Source organism: Bufo gargarizans, chromosome 6 (assembly GCF_014858855.1).
Source record: "Bufo gargarizans isolate SCDJY-AF-19 chromosome 6, ASM1485885v1, whole genome shotgun sequence".
In the NCBI taxonomy this organism is placed as follows: Eukaryota; Metazoa; Chordata; class Amphibia; order Anura; family Bufonidae; genus Bufo; species Bufo gargarizans.
In genome coordinates this window covers 136,587,647-136,601,388 of record NC_058085.1, presented here as the reverse complement: position 1 = coordinate 136,601,388, position 13,742 = coordinate 136,587,647, and the positions used below count along the sequence as shown (strand labels likewise).

Genomic DNA, 13,742 nt, shown 5'->3' with positions numbered 1-13,742 from the left:
CGATCAAACTTAGGTAAGTTGATGTGTGCTCTGTGTTTGGATAATTCCGCATAACACTCGGATATTTTACTCCCTAGATCTAAATATAGGGACCGCCTTTTTTCAATTAGTCTAATCATGAGACCTTTTTTTTTTGTTGTCTTATTTCGATGCCTAATGCATAAAGAGTTATTTTTGGCAGCAGTGATAAGTTATGGCATTAAAAGCAGTGAGCTTACTCTGGCTTTGATATTTTTCATTATGCAGTCATTGTAAGTTAGCGGTTGAGAGGGTGGTCACTATCTGTCGCACCTCATTAAGCTAATTGGATTTCTGGGTCCCAGGCCACCCGCTGTGCACCCATGTTGCATGTCTGATTTCCTCTGGGGCATTAAGTTTTTCACAACTAGTGAGGCTTAAATATCAAGAGTAAAGTGGAATATAATTACAGTAATACATGAAATATACATATTAAATCCACACTACTTACAGCTGTTTCCTATTACTCCTGTGACTGGTAGCAGCAAGTAGAAATAAGTCACATTATCCCGAGTCACCAAACATGATAGTCACCAAGTTATCATACTATCAAGGTAAGCATTTTGTGACTAATACTGACCTATTTTTATTTATTTTTTATAACTTTCTTTATTCGGATGTTCGAGGCATACAATCACATACTACAGAAGACATATTGCATGAGATATACAGCCATATTCCATGTTAATTACATTCAAATACATCCTTTTATATCTTTGGTTACATCACATAAAGAACCATATAATCAAACAATCATTGCTTTCCCTTAACCCTACCCACCCCCCCCTTCTCCACCCCAACATCTGCTACCCATGCAAATCTTGTTCGCCTCCTCTTAACTTCAATTTTGTGATACTGTCTGAGAATACACATTTAGACCTCCAAAGCACCAAGCGTGCCTTTCAATTTTGCCTCCAGATACCACTTAGTTTGCTCAAATGGAGATACCAACTCCTTAATTTCTTCCCTCGTCATAATATGCTCAACCAGTTTTTTCCAGTTTTTAAAGAACTTTGCCACTGCCTTCTCTTTATTCTTACCCTCTTCTAGTCTCTGTAAATAAAGGATTTTTTTAACCAGACCTACTACTTCGTCTTTGGTAGGAAAAGTGGGCACCAACCGATGTCGCAATAGACACTTTTTAACTGCCATAAGGGCAATGTGTATCCTTGGTTCTGCTACCCCTTTTCCTTGCGAGACATCCTGGCCCACTGGAATATATTGGAATATACATTGCTGTGGATCTGCCTTCACCTCTATCTCCCAAACCTCCTTAATAAGAGAGATTACGTCCTCCCACAGTGACTTAATGTGTTGGCAGCTCCACAAACCATGCAGTAGGTCTGCTTTAGGTTGTGAGCATTTAGGACACTCCCTAAGATAATGCGCTGGGGCATTAGAGTATGAAAGATTAAAAGCATATGTCGCTTTATGTAAGATCCTCAGTTTGCGACTCTTGCCATTGCTCACTACTAACAGCCTTCCTGATATATTCCAACCCCTCTCTCATTTTAAGGGTTAAGTCTTCCACCTCGACATCCCTCTCCCAGTGTGCAAAAATAGTTTTCGCTAAGCCCATAAAACAAATATCTCGTAGTCGTCTATATGTGTCAGCAAGTGAGATCACAACTCCAGCTCTCCCCAGAAGAGCTTCAAACCAGTTCATTCTGTCAGCTTCCCCCAAGGAAGCCGATTGGGCTTTACAGTAAGCCGAAAGCTGATAGAATGCTAATGGGTGAGAAGTCTCCATCTGATGTCCACTCGCAAATTGCTCCCATGACATCAACTTATGATCTGGTCCTTTTAATATATCACTTAGCGTGTGAATGTTTTTCTCCCTCCACTGCTTATACATTTTGTTTTCTCGTCCTTGCGGAAAAGCCGGTAGAGACCACAAGGGCATCTGGGGCGACAAGTAAATCGGAAGTTTGTATAACTTCCTGATTGCTTTCCATGCCATGATGGTATCTTTAAGAAGAACAGACTGTTTCACCACATTTGGCAGATCTTTCAGCCGAGTACTGACCTATTTTAATTTTCTCATCCAAATATGTCCAAATTTCTATGCTTTTTAAAGGTAATCCCAGCACCCTGTGCAATCAGCTGTTCATGGGAGTGCTAGTTCTTCCTTAAGGTTAAGATTACACTGTGCGGTGTCTCGCCGGCGCAGAGTACTTACATGTGCTCATCTCATTCACTTGACTGGGACCAGCATTTTAAGCACACTGTACAGCTACAAGAGAATGTAATCTTGAAGAAGGAGCAGCTTCTCTCGAAGCAGCTGATCAGTAGGGGTTCCAGGAGTTGGATCCTCACCAATCAGACATTAAAGGGAATCTGTCACCTATTTTGACCATATAAAACCGTTTACATAGCAATGTGCAATAAAGTACCTTCTTAGCTACATGTGTCTTCTTTCTTTTATTCAACTTTTCATTCTTATAAAAAAGCGATTTGTCTGATATGCAAATGAGGTTCCAAGGTGCCCAGAGGGGCGTTATTACTCTGCTCTAGTGCCCAGTAACGCCCCCCTGCAGTGCCCAGCCGGCCTTTCTTCCAAGCCCAGCACGCCTTCTAAGAAATAAATGTCCTCCCACATACTTGCCGAACGGCGCTGCCACCTCCCCAGTACGTCATTTAATTTATTCATTGCACCATCGTGCTTCCTCCTCTCTTGGCCTATAGCGCCTCCCCCTCCCAATTACGTCATTTATTTTATTCACTTCATCGGGCGTTCCTTCCTCCTCTCTTGGCCTACGGCGCCGCCCCCTCCCCATTACGTCATTTATTTTATTCATTGCACCGGACCTCCCTTCCTCCTCTCTTGTCCTCCGAAATCCCGCGCAGGCGCAGTATCGGTGAGTGCCTGCGCCTGCACGATTCTCCTGTTCCAGAGGGCAACAGCCTCAATAGTGTCACTGGGCATGCGCATTGCTATGTAAACGGTTTTATATGGTCAAAATAGGTGACAGATTCCCTTTAAAACATCATTCCTAAGACTGAGAAGCTGACAAAGACCAACTGAAAGACTACTCCTTGGGGAAAGAGATCGGACATATTAGAAGGTTTAGAACATTAAGGCATGCAATAGATTCAGACAGTAAGGTATCGCCAGGGCCGGTGCTACCATAAGGCAGACCAAGCGGCCGCCTTAGGGCGCACCCTGGGGGAGGGCGGAAAAATGTGACATGGAGGGGGAGAAATGTGACATGGGGGTCTGATGGCTGACATTAGGGGCTGATGGCTGGGGGATGATGTCTGACATGGAGTTCTGATCTGAGGTCTGATTAACATTGGGGGTCTGATTAGGGCTGTGAGCTGAGGTCTGATTAACATTGGGGGTCTGATTGCTGATCTGACCTGAGGTGTAATGGAAAATATATTTTTCTTATTATCCTCCTCTAAAACCTAGGTGTGTCTTAGAGGGCAGAAAATATGGTACTTAAAAACCAGCCATTGTCTGAAGCCAAGAGAAGATACCTGGACCACAGAGAGGAGAAGCGTGGGGGGGGGGGGGGGTGCCAAAATGTAGCTTCGCTTGTGTTGGCAAAAATCCTTGCACCGGCCCTGGGTATCGCTAGTTTATGGCAATAAGACTCTACTTTTTTTTTGAAAGGTTTAATTTCCTCCACGCATTGAGACAGACTGGCCATCCGATATGAGATCTGCACCCTACAACTGGAAAGTGCAGAAAGAGTTAATGAGAACGGAATTACACGCCTGTAGTTATTTGGGAAGTTTGCAAGGTGAACTTAGAGTGAGACTTAGAAAGGCCTATTGCTACCATAATTTCTGCCCAGTCTTTTTAGTCCTCCTACACAGTATTATAAACAACACAAAGAAAGGCGCTCATAGGGAAACATACAGTGAAAAAAAAAATCTTTGCTAGGTGAATTGCTGCTCACCTTTTTGGGTAGGGCAGATAGGCACAACGCTAACATATAGCTTAGAATGGTGAAACGGTCTGGCCAACGCTGTTGGTGTAGAACATGCATCCTCACTCATTGGGTGTCCACCACCAGGAGGAAAGGACAACCATAAGTAGAGGGCTCAGCTTTGGGCTGGAGAGCATGATTAGTTGCAACATCTCAGGGCGCAAATTCACAACCATTCAGAAACGTAGAGGAGGCCTCCTTCTATTCAATATCTCTTTTTTTTTTTTTTTAAACCACATTTTATTCAGTTTGTCTCTCAGCAGGGAAATATTCAATCTCTTTAAAACAACATGTTTCGGAGTGTGGTACTTCTTTTTCAAGTCTAAAAGACATAACACATGCTGGGAAGGCTAATAAGAATATATTAATATTATTATAGTGGCACACAGTAGTTATTCCTCCTCAAGGGCCCCACATAGTAGTTATACCCCCTTAGTGACCCCACACAGTGGTTAGGCCCCCTTTGTGCCCCCACACACTAGTTATACCTCCTTTGTGTCCCCACATAGTAGTTATTCCCCCTTAGTGACCCCACAGAGTGGTTAGGCCCCCTTTGTGCCCCCCACACACTAGTTATACCTCCTTTGTGCCCCCACACAGTAGTTATACATTCTTAGTTCCCCCACCTTGTAATTATACTCATTTAGTGCCTGCACACATTAGGTATACATCCTTAGTGCACCACTGGGCAGTTATGTCCCCTTTGTGCCTCCACACATGAGTTATGTCCCCTTAGTTCCCCCACACAGTATTTATGCCTCCATACTGCACCCACTTAGTGCTCTCAAAGTGCCCTTACACAGAAGTTATGCCCTCCTTACAGTAGTAGGTATCTTCCAAGAAAGAAAACCATTTCGTCAGCGCCACCTATTGGAAGTGAAGATTGGAGTCAAGATCCGACTTAAAAATGGCAGAGGATTAGTGTACTCTCTACTGTGAGCTGTGTAAACTGGCTGTCAGGTGTAGTATACAGACAGTAGAAGTGCTGTGCTGTCCATTACAATCCTCAGGATCCATCCGGATCCGTCTACATATGCTGTCCGTTTGCATGCAGATTGCCGGATACGGCAGGCAGTTCCGGCGACGGAACTGATGGCCGGATCACTCTGCCGCAAGTGTGAAAGTAGCCGTGGTGCCGGTTATGTAATTTTTATTTTCATACTCACATTCTGGCGCTGTGCTCCCAAAATCCAGCAGTAAAATGAATTGAGAGGACCAGTGGCGTAGGGATCGCCATAGCAACCATAGCAGTTGCTATGGGGCCCTACGCCACTGGGGGCCCGGCCCGTCCTGACTGCATAATTTTTTATTTAAAAAAAAAAAAATTATTAATACACTCAGGCAGCCAGGCCCGACCGCCCGCCCAGTGTAGTGGGCGGGGCGCGGGCGGTCCGCGGCTCTGGCCTGGCTGGGGCCCGGGGAAGGAAGCCGGAAGCCGGAAGGAGGAGAGGAGGACAGGAGGACAGGACGGAGTCGGACGGCAAGTTGGTACGTACTACTAGGCTGGCGGTCGGCGCGGTGGAGGGGGCCGGAACGGCTTCTTGGTTCAGACACAGACATGAATATTCATGATGCAGCCAGACAACGACCGCATCAAGGGGCACAGCATACCCGATGAGCCTCTCCACTCTGAACGCTTGGCTGGTTTTATTGGTACAGGAGTCTGGTGGAGGTCAGAAGTTGTCCCTAATGATGCTTGGCGGTGACTCCATCTCATTTGTTTAGAAAGTTTCTCATAAACTTCTGCATTTTCCTCCTCACACCTCTATGCACAATAAAATACACAGCTAGGCGGTTAAAGGGAGTCTTTCACCTAATCTGAGCGTTTTAGACCGCTCAGATCAGGTTATAGACTCTTTAACCCTCATTACGATCATACCTGTCTCTTATGTGTCCCTCGCCCAGATAATGAAAATAACACTTTTTAAACTTATGCAAATTACCTTCTGAAGGTGCCCAGGGGCGGCGTTACTGGGCGATGTGCCCAGAAAAACACACCTCCAGCTGGCGGACGTCACGAGCGGCACCAGAGGACGGCGGGCTGGGAACTGGCCCGCACCTGCGCACTTGCAGTGTCCCAGGGGGTCAGTAGTGTATGCTGGGCTTTGTAGTGCAGATTAACCCACTAACCTGGGATCCACTGTCGTCTTCAATCGGGGCTAATACTGGAACAGGCAGGTATTTAATGTTCGTGACGCCAGTGTCAGTTAAACGGTGACACGCCGTGTAAAGTAATGTAGAAGAATGAAGCAACCACGGGATAGCCAACCAAAACTGGAACTTTACTGAATGTCAGTGATAATTATACATGGACGCAGTTGGAAGCGCAGTTCCATGGAAGACAGTTGGTTTCTATTTGAATACAGTTGGTTCTTAGAAGTACAGACTGGCCGGTTATAGCAATGTTCTTTACAGAGTGTTAATTACAGGAGATGCAGTACAGGCGGCTTGCACACTATTCCTGACTGGTCCTGAAACATGTGACTTATTCTCCAAGGTCTAATGCCCTATATCTGGCGTATCCTTGAAGCTGTCTTTATCTAGTACCTCCTCTGTTATCTTGAGTACCTCTTGCTTTATCAGATTGGCCTCTGCTGTATTCTGTGTCCCGGCTGGTTGCTCATGATGTTTCAGCTAAAACGGATGATGACTCAGGAGGGGAACCTTTTCCTTGGGTCCGGAACCCGGTTACAGGGCTTACTACCCTCTCCTAGTCGGCAGGCTTCAGGCCTGCTCTACTCTCACAGGCCCATGGCCTGGGCTTGACTCAGACACAGGATCATCTCTGACTCCTTTCTCCCACTGTCTGCCTGCTTACTACTTCCTGACTGGGCCTTATATAAACTAGGGTTCCCTAGCTCCCTCTAGTGACTCAGAGCTGGAATGACACCCTAGCCGGCCTGCACATGCACATTTCACAGTAACAGGAAGTACATAGCATTACATTAACAAGATGTTTTATACCAACCTCCCCATAAATACAGGGGGAACGACAGTACCCAAGTGACCCTTCTGTAGTGACGGGGTATTACTCTCCCGTACACTACATACCCCGCTGCTTTAAGCTGAGTACGACCTCGTACTCCATCAGGGCCCGCCCAACTGGAATCATTACCTGAAATAGAGAAAGACACATGCATGCATACATATATGTCAATTACACTCATATCAGACCCAATTGGCAAAGGTGAAGTGCGGTGACAAGGGGCGTCGATCTCTTCTTCTCAGGATAGTGAGTGGAACTGGGGCGCTGACCTGGCACAGCGAATGTTAAAAAACCAGGATAGTCCATGACAATAAATAAGTCCATAATAAAATTAACCTCTCAGAGGCTTGCACATAGGAAGTCCATCTCTGGGCACATAGGCGTGAATAAAAAAACGGTTATTAAATACTGTCAGCAGCACATATATAAAATGACAATACAGGACTCTAACAATACCAGGGCCATGTTATCCTGGCAAGTCCTGCTTACCCTTTAAAATAGTGCTGACATAAAAATGTCTTTTCAACCTGAAATGGGGGTAAAAAGGGAAAAACAGTGCAAACTAAGGCACAACTGGGATTTTAGCAGCAGGCTGGATGTCTCAAACACAACATAGGCAGGCTGGGAGCTGTGGTATACAGTGGCACCGTTTCTTGGTCATCATGCCACCGGCCGTGGAGAACTGGCAGCGAGCTTCACCAGCTTTGCCAAACGGAGGGACAACTCAGCCATTATAGAGAAAGACTTATAGCAAGGCCTACTCACAGACGAGTGTCATACTCCTCATCTGATGAAGACTCGATGAAAGGTTCTTGCAGCAACTGTTCTGGTAAGGCAGGCCACATCTGGAATCCGTCCCCTCTGATAATCTTTAAAGGGGGAGGCTTGTCTTTCATTGCCTCCATCTCTGCATCGGTTCTGGGAAACGGGATACACTGCACGCACCCTGCGTACCCGAGGTCCTCCACCCAGTAAATTCTCTTGCGCAGAGCCTCTATGTCGGCCTTTGTGCAGGTCAGTGGTGCTACCGGAGGTCCGGTGACAGTGGCCTCTAGGGTAACGGTGGCAGCCGCTGCTAGACGTCGGGCCTCAGCGCATTCTTCCGCCCGCTGGCAGCTGTCCAGCCGCTCTCTCTCCTCTTCTCGCCTCACCGCATCGGGAGGGGGGTATGGTTCTTCCGGCCCCTGCAAGATGATGGGCTCCCAAAAGACATTGGGGTTTAGATAAACCTGACTATGCAGGTGAGTGGTTCGGGCCGGCCCAATTCTCGCCTCCTCTGCCTCACTCGGGTCTGTCTCCTCTTTCTCTGTGTCCCAAGTTTCAGCCGGCGCCTTCGGGCGAGTGACGGCGGTAGCATAGGGGCCCCTTAAGCTTTCTGCTGGGGTATACTCAACTATTTCCCCCAGGGTCAGGTTATGGAGATGCTCCGGAAGATAGTGCCGCTTTACTGAGCGCCGGTTGACAAAGAAGTCCCGGCCAGTCCCCAGCTCCTGGATGAATCCGAACCCTCTCTCCTTATCAAATGCCACCACGATCCCGCAGCGCCGTTCCAGCTGGGGCTTACCTGGGAAGGAGTCCCCTTGAATGGATTTAGCCATCTCTTCGAATCTTTTCTTCCGGCTGGTATTCTTTTTCGCGACCGCGGCTTTTAATTCGGCCATGATTGTCGGCCATTGCTCATGCCGGCGACGGATCGGTGGGGACCGGGGACGAGTTATACTCAGATCCATGGCTTGTCCCCAGGAACTGGCCGTCCAGGCTAGAGGGTCCCATGCCTCCAAATCGGGAAAGTCCGGTGGAGTGGCGCCCCACTCACATGTGGCATCGAACTCCGGCTCTTCAGCGCACGCCATAGCCATCTCTTCTCTCACTGGGTGCAGAGTCGACACTGACTCCTCCCACACACTGGGCCGGTCTACCTCCATCTGAGGCCCGCCTCCCAGGCGTAACTCTCCAGGGAAGTCAGCCGCATCATCACTCCTCAAGGTGGGTGGCGCTCCAGGGCAATCTCCTCCTCCTTCTTGGAGGGTTTTGGCGCCAAATATTCGTGCCTCTGTACCTCGTGGTGGCGCAGCAAAAAGCCTCATGGTGTCGGCGGCCATTTTGGGATGTCCTGATGCTGCAATTCAATGACAGCAAGCAGGTTGATGAAAAGTCCAATAAATCACAGTCCACAAATACGATTTTTCTCTCTGGGGGTAGCGCAACACAGTACAGCGTCTCTGATTCCTCCCAGGCACAATTGTAATCCACAGATTTAGGAATAAAGGTTACAGTCTTTGCAATACGGTGGTGGAATAGTTAAAGCACACAGTTCACACTTCTCTGCAGTTCAGAAGTATGCGGATCCTGTTCGTGACGCCAAAAAGAGCGATGCAGTGTCCCAGGGGGTCAGTAGTGTATGCTGGGCTTTGTAGTGCAGATTAACCCCCTAACCTGGGATCCACTGTCGTCTTCAATCGGGGCTAATACTGGAACAGGCAGGTATTTAATGTTCGTGACGCCAGTGTCAGTTAAACGGTGACACGCCGTGTAAAGTAATGTAGAAGAATGAAGCAACCACGGGATAGCCAACCAAAACTGGAACTTTACTGAATGTCAGTGATAATTATACATGGACGCAGTTGGAAGCGCAGTTCCATGGAAGACAGTTGGTTTCTATTTGAATACAGTTGGTTCTTAGAAGTACAGACTGGCCGGTTATAGCAATGTTCTTTACAGAGTGTTAATTACAGGAGATGCAGTACAGGCGGCTTGCACACTATTCCTGACTGGTCCTGAAACATGTGACTTATTCTCCAAGGTCTAATGCCCTATATCTGGCGTATCCTTGAAGCTGTCTTTATCTAGTACCTCCTCTGTTATCTTGAGTACCTCTTGCTTTATCAGATTGGCCTCTGCTGTATTCTGTGTCCCGGCTGGTTGCTCATGATGTTTCAGCTAAAACGGATGATGACTCAGGAGGGGAACCTTTTCCTTGGGTCCGGAACCCGGTTACAGGGCTTACTACCCTCTCCTAGTCGGCAGGCTTCAGGCCTGCTCTACTCTCACAGGCCCATGGCCTGGGCTTGACTCAGACACAGGATCATCTCTGACTCCTTTCTCCCACTGTTTGCCTGCTTACTACTTCCTGACTGGGCCTTATATAAACTAGGGTTCCCTAGCTCCCTCTAGTGACTCAGAGCTGGAATGACACCCTAGCCGGCCTGCACATGCACATTTCACAGTAACAGGAAGTACATAGCATTACATTAACAAGATGTTTTATACCAACCTCCCCATAAATACAGGGGGAACGACAGTACCCAAGTGACCCTTCTGTAGTGATGGGGTATTACTCTCCCGTACACTACACACTGCTCTGCCCATTATGGGCAGATGAACAGCTTTTCATATTGCGCATGCGCCGGCCAACTAAAGACAGCCCGCCGTCCTCTGGTGCCGCTCGTGATGTCCACCGGCTGGAGGTGTGTTTTTCTGGGCACATCGCCCAGTAACGCCGCCCCTGGGCACCTTCAGAAGGTAATTTGCATAAGTTTAAAAAGTGTTATTTTCATTATCTGGGCGAGGGACACATAAGAGACAGGTATGATCGTAATGAGGGTTAAAGAGTCTATAACCTGATCTGAGCGGTCTAAAACGCTCAGATTAGGTGAAAGACTCCCTTTAATGATCAGTAGAAACGTCCCTTCTGCCACCCTGAGGCGGAGCCAGGCTGGCAGTGGCACCAGCGCCGCAGAGCAGACCCAGTGTAGGAATTAGGAAGGAATGAATTTCCTCCGGCTCCTAACTAGAGGGACTGAGACTGAGTGAGTGGGAGGACTCAGGCGGTGGAGGGGGCGGGGCCAGGCCGGGGGGGGGGGTTATGAACTTATGACCTACCTGACCTGTCCTGCTGTGGAGTGAGTGGGACTATGAGGCAGGCGCTATCTAAATCTGATATCCTGGGGGCCCATAATTTTTTTTTGCTATGGGGCCCATGCATTTCTAGCTACGCCCCTGGAGAGGACTCCTCTTTGAGTCCTATCCGTTATGTACATGAGCTCAGGAGTCCTTTCAATGCATCTTACTGCTGGTTTGTGGGAGCACAGCGTCAGAATGAAGATAAAAATGATATAACCGAGCTCAGCATCATTTACATTATACACTTCTTACTATAATTTGGGGGTTTTGGAGCTGACAGATTCTATATAAATTGTGTTGGCCCTGCCTTCTGTCAATTTGGACCATTTTCTGAGTAAGGACCATTTAGTTTTTTTCTTTAGGTCCGAAACGCGTAGAACCTGTACGTTTTTTTTCCTGTATGTGGAGATTTTAACATTGGAATAAAGTGACACATTTTTCAGAGGCTGGATTCCTTTATTTCCTGTCCACAATTCATGTCAGCCACGTCCGGGCTGTGTCCGTGCTTCTGAGTGGCCGAACGCAGGTGAGCGCTGCTTCAATTATCTTTTTCCACCTACAACACGAGGCCAATAAAACAGTGCCGTCCTCATTCATTTAACCCCTTAAAAACCACGCCCATTTTTGTATTTTTGATTTATTTTTTTTCTCTCCACAATCCAAGAGCCAGAACTTTTTACATTTTCCATTTATAGCCATAATAAGGGCTTATTTTTTGCAGGACAAGTTGTAATTTTAATGCCACCACTTAATTTATCAAAAAATTCTTAGTGAGGTAAAATTGAAAAAATTATAATAAAAACACACACAATGCCAAGAAGGTTATTTGGATTTTTATATTACAAAGTTCACTGTGCACTAAAAATGACATGACGTTCTTATTCTGGGGGTCAATACGATAAAAGTAATACCAGATTTGTATAGTTTTTATTTTGTTTTACTACTTGGAAAAAAAGAAACTTTTTAATCAGCCACTTGCATTACAGAGCTATAGGAGGACTTGTTTTTTGCAGGGCCAACTGGGGTACATACGACTTTCACTGTTATTCAATTTTTGTGGTGGGACGAGGTGACAAAAAAATGGCGAATTGCGTGTTTTTTTTTTTTTTTTTCAACTATGGCTTTCACTATTCCGTCGCATCCGGAATAACAGATCCGGTATTTAAATTTTTTCAAAGATCAAAAGCGAAACTAGCTCCTCCTATATCCCTGCGCATGTGCAGATCAGAAAACCGGATCTGGCAATGCAGCAATTTCCTGAATACTTGGTACTGGATCTGGCATTAATACATCTCTATGGAAATTAATGCCGGAGCCGGCAAGTGCGGTATTGTTCCGGGATTTTGGCTGGAAAAGATACTGCAGCAGAGCCTGCAAAGTGCAGGAGGGTGCACTGCGCATTAACGACCACCCTCCATTTATTTTTATGGGACTGCAGAAAACAGCCGAGCGCTGGCTCGGCCATTTCCATAAACCCTATATTAGCGAACGGAGTAATGATCGCGCTTCCGCGGTGCGCTTTCCATCCATTTCAATCGGACTTCCAAAAATAGCAGAGGGCGGACACACGCCTGCGCAGTGCACCCTCTGTTACTTTGCGGGCTCTGTTCTAAGGATAGGTGGGACCTGAGACGTTGGGAGCATATCCTAGCTATATGCCCCCAGTGTCCAAGATGGGAGAACCCTTTTAAGTTCCCAATCACTTTATGCTCCTCCTAAACAGTTTTCAAGTGTACAAGCAGTGATAGCTCTTCATGCAGTGCAATGTAAATACATTGTGGTGATGGGGGGCAGCAGTGTACGTATTCGTAGAGTTCTGGTTTGTGAGGTAACTACTACCACGCGGGCCGCACACAGTTAGACGCCGCACTCTGATTGGCGGAGAAGACGAAGGGCGGGAAGTCTCTGCAGCGCGCAGCGCACGGAGGCAGAGGAGTCTCTAGAGGCGGGGGCGGGGCGGAGCACAGTACTGACAGGGGGAGTCGCCCGTGTCTCTCCGCTGCTGGAGCTGAGGAAACGAGCCAGGGAAAGAAAGCTCCGCCGCTGGAGTTCGGACATTGTCCCATGGACACCGCCGGTAACGGGAGCCAATCCGAGTGAGTAGCAGGACGTTTCCATTGTACTTTCCCGAGTTGTTGCTCAAGTCTCCCAGCAACCACCCCCTGTGGACTCCCAGTGCAGTGTGACCGTGTCTCAGGCTGGGGGCAGGGGACCCGTCCATACTCTGTCCCCTGTGATATTCCGCATTCCATAGCATTGTGCTGGATGGAAAGAGGACTGCGGTACCAGTGTTACTTCCCATACTGCAGCTTGAGTTACTGTGCATGGCATCCTGCATATCGTGACAAGTCGTGTAGTATTTTATATGCTGTGATATTTCATAGTGTTTTATTTTATGTTGTGACATCTTGTACAATCTCTTATGTATAGTGGTATCTTATACAATGTCTTCCACCTCCGCTGAACTATGTTACCAGAGTGCCAGCCTGAGGAGATGCCACCCACTATCATGGCATGGCGGTGCCTAAGGGTATGGTGACATTGCATATAATATGTTTGATCCATCCAAACTGTCACATCCCAGTCGGATACGTGTTGGGTTGAGGCACCATAGAAATACATTATATGAAATGTCGCCATGTAGCTTTTTGTATCGTTCCACATATTTCACGGTAATGTGACCCTGCTTCAACATACACCCTGCTGCCGAACCCCAAAAAAGGGGGCACCACCTTGGTTGTGGGATCATTGACCAAGCACCTCTAGCAGTTTATACTTCGTCCAGCGCATAAAGGTTTCCAGGTGTCTTTTTCTTTTTGGTTTTCTGGTAGTTTATATTGTATGACATGGGCATGCGACATATTGCAATAGTTTATATAGCATTTTATATAGAATATCTC

General features: G+C 47.1%; 1 protein-coding gene across 3 annotated transcripts in view; it reads left to right on the top strand.

Annotated features, from left to right (window-relative positions):
* Positions 1-551: 551 nt before the first annotated feature.
* GJC1 (gap junction protein gamma 1) overlaps positions 552-13,742 on the top strand; it is a 63,675-nt gene continuing 50,484 nt past the window's right edge. The window contains exon 1 of one of the 3 annotated variants that reach the window (XM_044297021.1): positions 552-572. The gene's annotated coding sequence lies outside the window, so the exon portion shown is untranslated. Of the gene's footprint in view, positions 573-12,813; positions 12,939-13,742 lie in introns of those variants that run through there. The other 2 variants (XM_044297019.1, XM_044297020.1) reach the window with 2 other exon arrangements.